General features: G+C 61.9%; 1 long non-coding RNA gene across 1 annotated transcript; it reads left to right on the forward strand.

The window, feature by feature from the left end:
• The first annotated feature begins 3709 nt into the window (after positions 1 to 3709).
• LOC142360268 (uncharacterized) lies at positions 3710 to 11148 on the forward strand. Its single transcript, XR_012762930.1, has 3 exons — positions 3710 to 3902; positions 8384 to 8493; positions 11045 to 11148. It is a non-coding gene; the product is annotated as an uncharacterized LOC142360268 (long non-coding RNA).
• The last annotated feature ends 2315 nt before the right edge of the window (positions 11149 to 13463 follow it).

Genomic DNA, 13463 nt, shown 5'->3' on the forward strand with positions numbered 1-13463 from the left:
GTTTCCCTGCACACACGCCCCCCGCCCCTTTCTTGGTCTCTTTGTCTAGATCTGACCCTTTCTTTGTTTCTCGGTCCCTTTTTTCCTGTTCACTGTCCTTTTTCTCTCTCTGTCTGTGTCCCCTGCGCTCCGTTGCCATCTTTATCTCTCCTTTCTTCTTCATCTCCTCCCCCTGCCCCCGTCTCTCTCTCCCTCTTTCGCGCTCACCGGCCCTACATTTTCGTGCTCCGTCTCTGCAAGGCTCCTCGTCCCTGTATTTCTTGATTTCTCTACCTCTCTGGCGTTTCCTTTCGACCCTTCTTTCTCTCTGAGCTCCTCGGTCTTCTCCCTTGTCTTATTTTCCTCTTCCTAGTGCTCTGCCCTGCTCCCCATCGCTTATTTTCTCTCTCCGTTTCTCTGCCCTGCTCCCCGTCCCTGTCTGTCTTTCTCCGTCCCCCTCTGCTGCTCCACAGCAGAGTTTTTCCTTTCTCCGGCTCTCTGACCCGCTCCCCGCCCACCCAGGTTGACCGTCCCAGGTTTTGTTCTGCGTCTCCATCCTGCCGCTGTCCTCATCTATCCTTTTGTGCCCTTCTCTTTCTGTCTCTTTTCGTGTGTCCCCGCTGCTTTTTTTCCCATCTCTGTCCAGCTCCCTGTCCCTTTCCTTTTTCCTCTTGCTGTCCTTTTGCCCTGCTTCCTCTTGCTGTTTTTTCTGCCTTTCTCTCTCTGCGCCATTCCCTCTCCCATCCTTTCTTTCTCGATCCCCCTGTGCAGCTCGCTGTCCCTTGTTTCCTTTCTCTCTTCCTCGGTATTTTTTTTCTTTCTCCATACCTCTCTCCCGCTGCCCGTCACGGTCGCATTTCTCCCCCCAACGCTGTCCTGCTCTGTCCCTTTTCTCTCTCTCTGTCGTTTTGTCCCGCTCCCTGTGTTTGTTTTTTAATTCCTCCCTCAGGGTCCCTCAGCCCGGTGCTGTTTTTTCCCTTCTCCGCCTCTGTCTCCTGCTGCCCAGCTGAGGCTTTTCCCCCTCCGTCTCTGTCCTGCTCCCCCGTCTCTTACTTGTGCCTGTCTTTCACTTTGTCCTGCCTCCTTGTCCCCTTTTTCTCTCTCAGTATCACCTTGTCCCGCTCCCTGTCCCTGTCTTTCTCTGACAATCTGTCCCGCTCCTTGTCCTTCTCTTTCCCTTTGCTGTTATTCCCCGTCCTTGTTCTGGCCTTTCTTCCTTCTCTTTCTGTCCTGCTGCCCCAGTGCCTCTTTTTCCACCGCTGTCCTGCTCCCTGGCCCTTGTTTCCTCTCGCCGTCCCTCTGTCCTGCTTCCTGTCCCCAGTTTTTCTGTCTCTCTTTCTCGATCCTGCTGCCTGTCCGGTCGTTTCTTGCTGTACCTGCCTGTGCAGCCGGCTCTCCCTTTTTGCCTTTCTCTCCTTCTCTTCCTGCTTCCCGGCCCGTTCTTGTCTTCCTCTCTGTCTGTCCTCTATCCCCTTGCTGGTTTGTGTTGGGGTTCCAACCCTGACCACCCACCCCCTTCTTCGTCTGACCCGTTCTTTGTTTCTTAGTACGTTTCTTCCTGTTGCCTGTCCTTTTTCTCTCTCTGTCAGTGTGTCCTGCACTGCGTGGGACGGTGGTGGGAGGCTGAAAAAGGGTGGGAAGCTGGGGGGGCGGAGTGGAGGCTGGAAAGACGTAGGAGGTTGCAGAGGGGTGGGAAGCTGAATTAAGTAGAGGCCAGCAAAAGGGGAGTTCGGAGGCTATCGAGGGGTGGGAGGCGGGGGGGGGGGGGGCGAGGAGGGGGGAGTAGAGGCCAGGAAAAAAAAGGAGGCCGGAAAGGGGTGGGAGGCTGCAGAGGGGTGGGAGGCCGGGGGCGAGAGTAGAGGCCAGAAAAAAAGGGAGGCCGGAAAGGGGTGGGAGGCTGCAGAGGGGTGGGAGGCTGGGGGCGAGAGTAGAGGCCAGAAAAAAAAGGAGGCCGGGGGGTGCGAGTAGAGGCCAGAAAGGCCCGTTTTTGTGGCTTCTTCCCTGTCTTTATCTCTCTTTCCTGCCTTGTTTACTCCTCTGATTCAAGTTCTCTCTCGATCCGTGTGTTCTGCTTCCCACTCATCATATTCTCTCTTTTTCTCTGTCCTGTTCCTGAGGCTTGTTGTCTAGGAAGCCACGTCTCGTATGAGCTCTAAGACAGCCACATGCATTTTCTCTCAGGTGGAGGAGAGCCAAACGATTGGAGTTGCGGAAGAAGAGGGGAAGAGAGAAGGGGAGAGAAACATCTGAAGTGTCAAAGTCTCCCGGCAGCACCGAGAGTGAGAGCTGCGGTGAGTCGTGGGCCCTCGGGGCCCTGTCACCCCTCTTGTGCATCCTGGGCCCTCCCCGGCTCCCTCTCTTTCCCCCACTGCTACGATTATTTTTTTTTTCTGCTCTTGTGTACCTTCTTTCTCCATCTGTCTCTGACTTGTCCCCATCTTTTAGGTCCTCCCTCTTTCTGCCCTGCAGCCCGTGGCATTTTTTTCCTTCTTCCCCTCTTGCTGTTCAGCTCCCGGTTACTAGTTTTGCTTTCCTCCTACTCTGTAGCCTGTCAGTACTTTTGCTGTCTTTGGTGCTCTCTGTCTGGCTCCTCGTCCCTTGATTCGAGGCCTTCCTTCTCGGCTCCGTAGCACGTCACAGATCTACTGCTTTCTCCATGTCTATTCTATTCTATTTCCTCATCTCTCTTTGTCCAGGTCCCTGCCGCTATTCTTTTTTCCTCTGTCATGCTGCAGGGTTTTTTTTTGCATCTCCTTCCTGCTCCCCGTTCTTCACTTTCGGTCTGTGTCCTGCTCCCTCTTCTTCTTTCTGCTGCCGCTCTTGCTCTCTTGCTGCTGCTTCTTTCTCCGTCTCTGTGGGACTGCCTGTCCCCGTCCTTCTCTCGCCGTCCCTTTCCCTGCTTGGTGCTTTCTCGTTCCACCGCCGCTGTCCAGCCACCTGTCACTTTTCTCCTCTCTTGTAGTGGCCTGCACCCTGCTCCTCATTTTTGGCAGCCTCTGCCGAGCAGCGCGTCGCTCCGGGAGGCGACGGACGGACTGTTCGCCGCTGGATCAACGGGCGCAGCTGCGGGAAGGAGTGCCGAGGTGTCGGAGGGGCAGAGGGAGCGTCGGGGGCCCCGACCCCGGAGCAGAGCGGCTCCCGGGACTGGCTGGGTGCGTGACTGAGTAAAGACCTGCGGTCCCTTTTGCCCTGGCGGCTGCGTTTGTGCTTGGTTTGCACGGGACGAGGGGCTGCGCCAGAGGCCAGGGGAGGAGGGGACGGGCTGTGGGGCTGGGGCGACGGCCCCCTGTTCCTGCCGGGGTCCAGCCGTGGGCCGGGGCCGGGGGAGCCCCAGGTGCGGGCAGCGGGGCTGATGGCGACGGCCGCTCCCTGTGCCGGTGGAGGGCCCGGTGCTGCCGTGGCGCGGGTGGCCGTGGAGGGGCCGGTACGATCGCTGCTGCCACCCGGTGAGCAAAGTTCGGTACTGCGGCTCGGGCGGCGCCAATGCGCGGTGGCGCCGTGTCCAAGGGCTCGCTGCTGCCACCCGGTGAGCAAAGTTCGGTACTGCGGCTCGGGTGGCGCCGTGTCCAAGGGCTCGCTGCTGCCACCCGGTGAGCAAAGTTCGGTACTGCCGCTCGAGTGGCGCAGGTGCTTTGCGCGCTGGGAGGAGCCGTGCCCTGTGTGTCCGGCGCTGCAATAAGGAACGCCTGCCTGCTTGCTGAAGTGCCCAAAGGGCTTCAGAGAGTCTTTGTGTTTGCCCAATGACGGCATGGTGGGCTCCAGCCGTGGGCCGGGGCTGGAAGAGCCCCAGGTGCGGGCAGCGGGGCTGATGGCGACGGCCCCTCCCTCTGCCGGTAGAGGGCCCGGTGCTGCCGTGCCGGGCCCGATGCGAGCCGAAGGAGGAGCGGAGCCATAGCCGGGTTGCGGCTGCAGCGAGGGAGAAGGTGAGCGCGGGGTATGGGGGGGGGGGTTGGATGGAGCGGCGGGTCCCGGGGAAAAGCCCCCGGGAGGGCGGGGTCCGTGTCGGGGGCAAGGAGAGGCGGGGGTGCGGCGCCGTGTCGGAGCCGCGAGTCGGGGTCTGCTCGGAGCCGGAGCCGGCGCTGGGCGCCGCCCCCGCCCCCGCAGGCGCCGCCCCCGCCCCCGCTGGCGCCGCCCCCGCCCCCGCTGGCGCCGCCCTTGCCCCCGCTGGCGCCGCCCTTGCCCCCGCTGGCGCCGCCCTTGCCCCCGCTGGCGCCGCCCTTGCCCCCGCTGGCGCCGCCCTTGCCCCCGCTGGCGCCGCCCTTGCCCCCGCTGGCGCCGCCCTTGCCCCCGCTGGCGCCGCCCTTGCCCCCGCTGGCACCGCCCTTGCCCCCGCTGGCGCCGCCCCCGCCCCCGCTGGCGCCGCCCTTGCCCCCGCTGGCGCCGCCCCCGCCCCCGCTGGCGCCGCCCCCGCCCCCGCTGGCGCCGCCCCCGCCCCCGCTGGCGCCGCCCCCGCCCCCGCTGGCGCCGCCCCCGCCCCCGCTGGCGCCGCCCCCGCCCCCGCTGGCGCCGCCCCCGCCCCCGCTGGCGCCGCCCCCGCCCCCGCTGGCGCCGCCCCCGCCCCCGCTGGCGCCGCCCCCGCCCCCGCTGGCGCCGCCGGCACCGCCCCCGCCCCCGCTGGCGCCGCCCCCGCCCCCGCTGGCGCCGCCCCCGCTGGCACCGCCCCCGCCCACGCTGGCTCCGCCCCCGGCCCCGCTGGCGCCGCCCCCGGCCCCGCTGGTGCCGCCCCCGGCCCCGCTGGCGCCGCCCCCTGGCCGCAACGCGGTACTGCAGCCCGGCGTTCGGCTCAGAGTGTGGCCCCTCCGGCGCGCCGTCGGCTCGTGGCGCATGCGCGGTGCGGCGGAGCAGCATGGCGGCGGCCTGGTGTCCGGTGCCGGGGCGGCGGGGGAGCAGAGAGGCCAGCGGTGAGGCGCGGGCTCCCCTCTGGCGGGTGCGGGGGTGCGTGGTGGCTGCTCGAGGGTGGTGGGACGGGAAGCTTGGAGCCGGCCGCTGCGGCAGGCTGCAGGAGGCGAGCCGGGTGCGGGCAGCCCCGGGGCCAGAGGCGGGAGGTGACGGAAGGGAATGGGAGAAGGAGGCGGGCACCCCCCCCCCCCCCCAAGTCGGCAGTGCTCCCCCGGCCCCGCTCGCCCCGCGCAGCCGCCCCCAGCTGCAGCACGTCCCCTGAAGCCTGTGTCCCGGAGCGCCCGGCCTCCCCCAAGGCCCGTGGTGCGGGCTGCCTCGGCCTCCCTGAACGCGGTCGCCGCTGCTTGTTTATGTGTGGCAGTGGCCGCGCTGAGTTCGCGTTTGTCCGTTCGTGCCCTGGGGATGCCGTTGGCTGCGCCCGCTCCAGGCTTGTGTGGGCTGCGTGTGCCGGGCCTCGCTGTGCTGGCGGCGTGGGGGCGAAAAGGGAGAGGCGGAGCGCTGAGTGGCTGCGGACAGGAGGTGGCGCGGCTGAAGCTGGAGAGTCCCGAGAAGGCTGAAGAAGAAGAAGAAATGGAAGGCCACCTGGCTGGCAGCTGCCTGGCGCTGCGGGTGAGGAAGGCTCCGTCTTGGTAGCCCGCAGCAGGCCAGGCCGCCAGCGTGCCCCGCAGGGTCTGTATGTGTCACCAGCAGCAGCATGGTCCGGTTGTGGAGCGCGCGAGTGCGGCTGCGTGCGTAGGGAGCCTTGTCTCGTAAGAGCTGCGAGACATGGACGTTTTCTCTTAGGTGGGGGACAGCCAAGCGACCGGAGTTACGGAAGAGGAATGGAGGAGAGCAGGACAGAGAAGCGTCTGAAGCGGCAGAGTCTCCCGGGAGCGCGGAGAGCGAGAGCTGCGGTGAGTGGCGGGCCCTCGGGGCCCTGTCGCCCCTCTTCTGCGTCCCGGGCCCTCCCCTGGATCCTTCTCTCTCCCACGCTGCTGTGATTTTTTTTTTTTTTTTTCTTTTTCCTTTTGTTTTCCTTTCCCTGTACCTCCCGTCTTCTGTCTGTGTTTGTGTTCTGCTCCCTCTCCCTCTTTTTCTCCCTTCAGAATTTCTCTAGTCGGCTCCCTGTCTCTATTTGTCTGTCCTGCTGGCTGTCCGGTCGTTTCTTGCTGTACCTCCCTGTCCAGCCGGCTCTCTTTTTGCTCTCCCTTTTTGCCTTTCTCTCCTTCTCTGTCCTGCTTCGTGGCCCTTTCTTCTCTTTCTCTCCCTCTCTGTTCTCTAGCCCCTTGCTGGTTTGTTTTGGGGTTTCCCTGCACACACGCCCCCCGCCCCTTTCTTGGTCTCTTTGTCTAGATCTGACCCTTTCTTTGTTTCTCGGTCCCTTTTTTCCTGTTCACTGTCCTTTTTCTCTCTCTGTCTGTGTCCCCTGCGCTCCGTTGCCATCTTTATCTCTCCTTTCTTCTTCATCTCCTCCCCCTGCCCCCGTCTCTCTCTCCCTCTTTCGCGCTCACCGGCCCTACATTTTCGTGCTCCGTCTCTGCAAGGCTCCTCGTCCCTGTATTTCTTGATTTCTCTACCTCTCTGGCGTTTCCTTTCGACCCTTCTTTCTCTCTGAGCTTCTCGGTCTTCTCCCTTGTCTTATTTTCCTCTTCCTAGTGCTCTGCCCTGCTCCCCATCGCTTATTTTCTCTCTCCGTTTCTCTGCCCTGCTCCCCGTCCCTGTCTGTCTTTCTCCGTCCCCCTCTGCTGCTCCACAGCAGTGTTTTTCCTTTCTCCAGCGCTCTGACCTGCTCCCCACCCCCCTCCCCCCTTTTTCTCTCTGTCATTCTTCCTGCTTCCCTGGACCTCTCTCTCTGCAATCTCGAGTCCTACTCCCTGTTTGTATCCCACTGTCCTGGTCCCCATCCCTCTCTTTGCCTCTCTATCCCTTTGTCCCTGTTTTTTCTTTCTCCGTCTCTCTGCCCTGCTGCCTAGTTCTGTCCGGTTCCCTTTCTGTTTGCTGGGTTGTTTTTTTTTTTCTCTCTTCATTCTTCTGCTTTGCTCTGTGTTCCCTCCCTCTCACTCCTGCAGCGTCCTGCTGTGTGTTACCTGTCCTTCTCCCTCTTGATATTTTTGCTCTTGCTCTGTCCCTCTGTCCTGCTGCCTGGAAGTAATTTTTTCTTCTCTGCATTTCTGTTCTTCTGACCATGGCTGTTTTTTCATTCTCCACCTCTCTCTCTCCTGCTCGCCAGCCTCGCCTTTCTCTCCCTGACGTTCTTTCCTCTTCCCAGTCCCTCTGCTTTTGTGTATCCTTGCACTCCACTCCCTCTGTCACGCTGTCTTGCTCCCCATCCCTCCCTTTCCTTTCTACCCTTCCGATGTCTGTGTCCCCCAAGCCCGCTTTGTACGTGTCCCTGTCAACACCCTTCTGTCACTCTTCTTCCCTTGCTGCTCTTGCTCTTTTTCTCTCTCTTCCTCTGTGCTGCGGCCCATCGCTGTTTTTAACTCCTCCATCCCTTTGTCCCGCTCCCTGTCCTTGTCAGTTTTGCCCTGTGCTCCAGGCTTTCCTTGTTTTCTGCATCTCTGTCCTTTTCCCTGTACCCTTTTTCTCTCTGCTCCTCAGTCCTTCTGCCTCGTCTTGTTTTTCTCTTTCTGCCGTCCCTCTCTTTTTGTCTGTGACCCTCTGTGCTCTTCTCCTTCTCCCTCTCAGTTTGCGGTTGTCCTATGTGTCCCCCTCTCTGTCTCTCTCTTCTGCTGTCCTGCTCCCCAGCCCCGTTATTTATTGCTTCACCCCTCGGTCTTGCTCTCAGTCCCTGTTTTCTCTCGTGCTCCGCCTCGCTGCCGTTCTCTCTGTTGCTCTCGTTTGCTGTCTGTCCCAGCGTCCTGCTCCCTGTCGCGCTCTCTGTTTCACAGTCTGGCGTCGTGTCCCTCACCTGTTTTCTCTCTCACTCTGTCCTTCCTCCTGGCTTTTCCTTGTCCCTCTGGCCTCTTACTCGTCGCTACTTTTTTCTTCCTTTCTCTACCTCTCTGCCTCTGCCCTGTCGCTTTCTTCCTCTCTCTCTCTGCAATGTTTCTTTCTCCATCTGTGCCCCCCTCCCTGTCCCTTTTCTCTTGTTCTCTCTGTCCTCCATCCTCCCCGTAACTCTTTGTCTGTGTATCTCCATACTGCTGCCTGTCCCTTTGTTTCTCGCTATATGCCCCTGTCCAGCTTGCTGTCCCGTTGTTCTCCTCTGTGCTGAACCGTGGCCTTTTCTATCATCCTGCAGCCCGTCACCGATTTTACTTTCTCCACCTCTTTGGCCTGATCTGTGTGTCTCCTGCCCCCGTCCATCTGGCTTGTTCGCTCTACTTGTGTCTCCCTCCAGTGTTCTTTATTCCTCCGATTCAGTTTCTCTCTTGATCCATCAGTTCTGCTGCCCGCTCGTCGTTCTCTGTCTCTCTCTCTTTCCCTCTGTGCTGTTCCTGCGCGTAGCGCGCGAGCAAGCGAGGCTACGTGCCTGGGGATCCTTGTGTCGTAAGAGCTGCGAGACATGGACGTTTTCTCTTAGGTGGGGGACAGCCAAGCGACCGGAGTTAGGGAAGAGGAATGGAGGAGAGCAGGACAGAGAAGCGTCTGAAGCGGCAGAGTCTCCCGGGAGCGCGGAGAGCAAGAGCCGCGGTGAGTGGCGGGCCCTCGGGGCCCTGTCGCCCCTCTTCTGCGTCCCGGGCCCTCCCCTGGATCCTTCTCTCTCCCACGCTGCTGTGATTTTTTTTTTTTTTTCTTTTTCCTTTTGTTTTCCTTTCCCTGTACCTCCCGTCTTCTGTCTGTGTTTGTGTTCTGCTCCCTCTCCCTCTTTTTCTCCCTTCAGAATTTCTCTAGCCGGCTCCCTGTCTCTCTTTCTCTGTCCTGCTGGCTGTCCGGTCGTTTCTTGCTGTACCTCCCTGTCCAGCCGGCTCTCTTTTTGCTCTCCCTTTTTGCCTTTCTCTCCTTCTCTGTCCTGCTTCGTGGCCCTTTCTTCTCTTTCTCTCCCTCTCTGTTCTCTAGCCCCTTGCTGGTTTGTTTTGGGGTTTCCCTGCACACACGCCCCCCGCCCCTTTCTTGGTCTCTTTGTCTAGATCTGACCCTTTCTTTGTTTCTCGGTCCCTTTTTTCCTGTTCACTGTCCTTTTTCTCTCTCTGTCTGTGTCCCCTGCGCTCCGTTGCCATCTTTATCTCTCCTTTCTTCTTCATCTCCTCCCCCTGCCCCCGTCTCTCTCTCCCTCTTTCGCGCTCACCGGCCCTACATTTTCGTGCTCCGTCTCTGCAAGGCTCCTCGTCCCTGTATTTCTTGATTTCTCTACCTCTCTGGCGTTTCCTTTCGACCCTTCTTTCTCTCTGAGCTCCTCGGTCTTGTCCCTTGTCTTATTTTCCTCTTCCTAGTGCTCTGTCCTGCTCCCCATCGCTTATTTTCTCTCTCCGTTTCTCTGCCCTGCTCCCCGTCCCTGTCTTTCTTTCTCCGTCCCCCTCGGCTGCTCCACAGCAGAGTTTTTCCTTTCTCCGCTCTCTGACCCGCTCCCCGCCCACCCAGGTTGACCGTCCCAGGTTTTGTTCTGCGTCTCCATCCTGCCGCTGTCCTCATCTATCCTTTTGTGCCCTTCTCTTTCTGTCTCTTTTCGTGTGTCCCCGCTGCTTTTTTTCCCATCTCTGTCCAGCTCCCTGTCCCTTTCCTTTTTCCTCTTGCTGTCCTTTTGCCCTGCTTCCTCTTGCTGTTTTTTCTGCCTTTCTCTCTCTGTGCCATCCCCTCTCCCATCCTTTCTTTCTCGATCCCCCTGTGCAGCTCGCTGTCCCTTGTTTCCTTTCTCTCTTCCTCGGTATTTTTTTTCTTTCTCCATACCTCTCTCCCGCTGCCCGTCACGGTCGCATTTCTCCCCCCAACGCTGTCCTGCTCTGTCCCTTTTCTCTCTCTCTGTCGTTTTGTCCTGCTCACTGTGTTTGTTTTTTAATTCCTCCCTCAGGGTCCCTCAGCCCGGTGCTGTTTTTTCCCTTCTCCGCCTCTGTCTCCTGCTGCCCAGCTGAGGCTTTTCCCCCTCCGTCTCTGTCCTGCTCCCCCGTCTCTTACTTGTGCCTGTCTTTCACTTTGTCCTGCCTCCTTGTCCCCTTTTTCTCTCTCAGTATCACCTTGTCCCGCTCCCTGTCCCTGTCTTTCTCTGACAATCTGTCCCACTCCTTGTCCTTCTCTTTCCCTTTGCTGTTATTCCCCGTCCTTGTTCTGGCCTTTCTTCCTTCTCTTTCTGTCCTGCTGCCCCAGTGCCTCTTTTTCCACCGCTGTCCTGCTCCCTGGCCCTTGTTTCCTCTCGCCGTCCCTCTGTCCTGCTTCCTGTCCCCAGTTTTTCTGTCTCTCTTTCTCGATCCTGCTGCCTGTCCGGTCGTTTCTTGCTGTACCTGCCTGTGCAGCCGGCTCTCCCTTTTTGCCTTTCTCTCCTTCTCTTCCTGCTTCCCAGCCCGTTCTTGTCTTCCTCTCTGTCCTCTATCCCCTTGCTGGTTTGTGTTGGGGTTCCAACCCTGACCACCCACCCCCTTCTTCGTCTGACCCGTTCTTTGTTTCTTAGTACGTTTCTTCCTGTTGCCTGTCCTTTTTCTCTCTCTGTCAGTGTGTCCTGCACTGCGTGGGACGGTGGTGGGAGGCTGAAAAAGGGTGGGAAGCTGGGGGGGGCGGAGTGGAGGCTGGAAAGACGTAGGAGGTTGCAGAGGGGTGGGAAGCTGAATTAAGTAGAGGCCAGCAAAAAGGGAGTTAGGAGGCTATCGAGGGGTGGGAGGGGGGGGGGGGGGGGGGGGGGGCGAGGAGGGGGGAGTAGAGGCCAGGAAAAAAAAGGAGGCCGGAAAGGGGTGGGAGGCTGCAGAGGGGTGGGAGGCCGGGGGCGAGAGTAGAGGCCAGAAAAAAAAGGGAGGCCGGAAAGGGGTGGGAGGCTGCAGAGGGGTGGGAGGCTGGGGGCGAGAGTAGAGGCCAGAAAAAAAAGGAGGCCGGGGGGTGCGAGTAGAGGCCAGAAAGGCCCGTTTTTGTGGCTTCTTCCCTGTCTTTATCTCTCTTTCCTGCCTTGTTTACTCCTCTGATTCAAGTTCTCTCTCGATCCGTGTGTTCTGCTTCCCACTCATCATATTCTCTCTTTTTCTCTGTCCTGTTCCTGAGGCTTCTTGTCTAGGAAGCCACGTCTCGTATGAGCTCTAAGACAGCCACATGCATTTTCTCTCAGGTGGAGGAGAGCCAAACGATTGGAGTTGCGGAAGAAGAGGGGAAGAGAGAAGGGGAGAGAAACATCTGAAGTGTCAAAGTCTCCCGGCAGCACCGAGAGTGAGAGCTGCGGTGAGTCGTGGGCCCTCGGGGCCCTGTCACCCCTCTTGTGCATCCTGGGCCCTCCCCGGCTCCCTCTCTTTCCCCCACTGCTACGATTATTTTTTTTTTCTGCTCTTGTGTACCTTCTTTCTCCATCTGTCTCTGACTTGTCCCCATCTTTTAGGTCCTCCCTCTTTCTGCCCTGCAGCCCGTGGCATTTTTTTCCTTCTTCCCCTCTTGCTGTTCAGCTCCCGGTTACTAGTTTTGCTTTCCTCCTACTCTGTAGCCTGTCAGTACTTTTGCTGTCTTTGGTGCTCTCTGTCTGGCTCCTCGTCCCTTGATTCGAGGCCTTCCTTCTCGGCTCCGTAGCACGTCACAGATCTACTGCTTTCTCCATGTCTATTCTATTCTATTTCCTCATCTCTCTTTGTCCAGGTCCCTGCCGCTATTCTTTTTTCCTCTGTCATGCTGCAGGGTTTTTTTTTGCATCTCCTTCCTGCTCCCCGTTCTTCACTTTCGGTCTGTGTCCTGCTCCCTCTTCTTCTTTCTGCTGCCGCTCTTGCTCTCTTGCTGCTGCTTCTTTCTCCGTCTCTGTGGGACTGCCTGTCCCCGTCCTTCTCTCGCCGTCCCTTTCCCTGCTTGGTGCTTTCTCGTTCCACCGCCGCTGTCCAGCCACCTGTCACTTTTCTCCTCTCTTGTAGTGGCCTGCACCCTGCTCCTCATTTTTGGCAGCCTCTGCCGAGCAGCGCGTCGCTCCGGGAGGCGACGGACGGACTGTTCGCCGCTGGATCAACGGGCGCAGCTGCGGGAAGGAGTGCCGAGGTGTCGGAGGGGCAGAGGGAGTGTCGGGGGCCCCGACCCCGGAGCAGAGCGGCTCCCGGGACTGGCTGGGTGCGTGACTGAGTAAAGACCTGCGGTCCCTTTTGCCCAGGCGGCTGCGTTTGTGCTTGGTTTGCACGGGACGAGGGGCTGCGCCAGAGGCCAGGGGAGGAGGGGACGGGCTGTGGGGCTGGGGCGACGGCCCCCTGTTCCTGCCGGGGTCCAGCCGTGGGCCGGGGCCGGGGGAGCCCCAGGTGCGGGCAGCGGGGCTGATGGCGACGGCCCCTCCCTGTGCCGGTGGAGGGCCCGGTGCTGCCGTGGCGCGGGTGGCCGTGGAGGGGCCGGTGCTGCCGTGGCGCGGGTGGCCGTGGAGGGGCCGGTACGATCGCTGCTGCCACCCGGTGAGCAAAGTTCGGTACTGCCGCTCGAGTGGCGCAGGTGCTTTGCGCGCTGGGAGGAGCCGTGCCCTGTGTGTCCGGCGCTGCAATAAGGAACGCCTGCCTGCTTGCTGAAGTGCCCAAAGGGCTTCAGAGAGTCTTTGTGTTTGCCCAATGACGGCATGGTGGGCTCCAGCCGTGGGCCGGGGCCGGAAGAGCCCCAGGTGCGGGCAGCGGGGCTGATGGCGACGGCCCCTCCCTCTGCCGGTAGAGGGCCCGGTGCTGCCGTGCCGGGCCCGATGCGAGCCGAAGGAGGAGCGGAGCCATAGCCGGGTTGCGGCTGCAGCGAGGGAGAAGGTGAGCGCGGGGTATGGGGGGGGGGGGGTTGGATGGAGCGGCGGGTCCCGGGGAAAAGCCCCCGGGAGGGCGGGGTCCGTGTCGGGGGCAAGGAGCGATGGGGGTGCGGCGCCGTGTCGGAGCCGCGAGTCGGGGTCTGCTCGGAGCCGGAGCCGGCGCTGGGCGCCGCCCCCGCCCCCGCAGGCGCCGCCCCCGCCCCCGCAGGCGCCGCCCCCGCCCCCGCAGGCGCCGCCCCCGCCCCCGCTGGCGCCGCCCCCGCCCCCGCTGGCGCCGCCCCCGCCCCCGCTGGCGCCGCCCCCGCCCCCGCTGGCGCCGCCCCCGCCCCCGCTGGCGCCGCCCCCGCCCCCGCTGGCGCCGCCCCCGCCCCTGCTGGCGCCGCCCCCGCCCCCGCTGGTGCCGCCCCCGCCCCCGCTGGCGCCGCCCCCGCCCCCGCTGGCGACGCCCCCGCCCCCGCTGGCGACGCCCCCGCCCCCGCTGGCGACGCCCTTGCCCCCGCTGGCGCCGCCCCCGCCCCCGCTGGCGCCGCCCCCGCCCCCGCTGGCGCCGCCCCCGCCCCCGCTGGCACCGCCCCCGCTGGCACCGCCCCCGCCCACGCTGGCTCCGCCCCCGGCTCCGCTGGCGCCGCCCCCGGCCCCGCTGGCGCCGCCCCCTGGCCGCAACGCGGTACTGCAGCCCGGCGTTCGGCTCAGAGTGTGGCCCCTCCGGCGCGCCGTCGGCTCGTGGCGCATGCGCGGTGCGGCGGAGCAGCATGGCGGCGGGCTGGTGTTCGGTGCCGGGGCGGCGGGG

Source organism: Opisthocomus hoazin, unplaced genomic scaffold (genome assembly GCF_030867145.1).
Source record: "Opisthocomus hoazin isolate bOpiHoa1 unplaced genomic scaffold, bOpiHoa1.hap1 HAP1_SCAFFOLD_107, whole genome shotgun sequence".
In the NCBI taxonomy this organism is placed as follows: Eukaryota; Metazoa; Chordata; class Aves; order Opisthocomiformes; family Opisthocomidae; genus Opisthocomus; species Opisthocomus hoazin.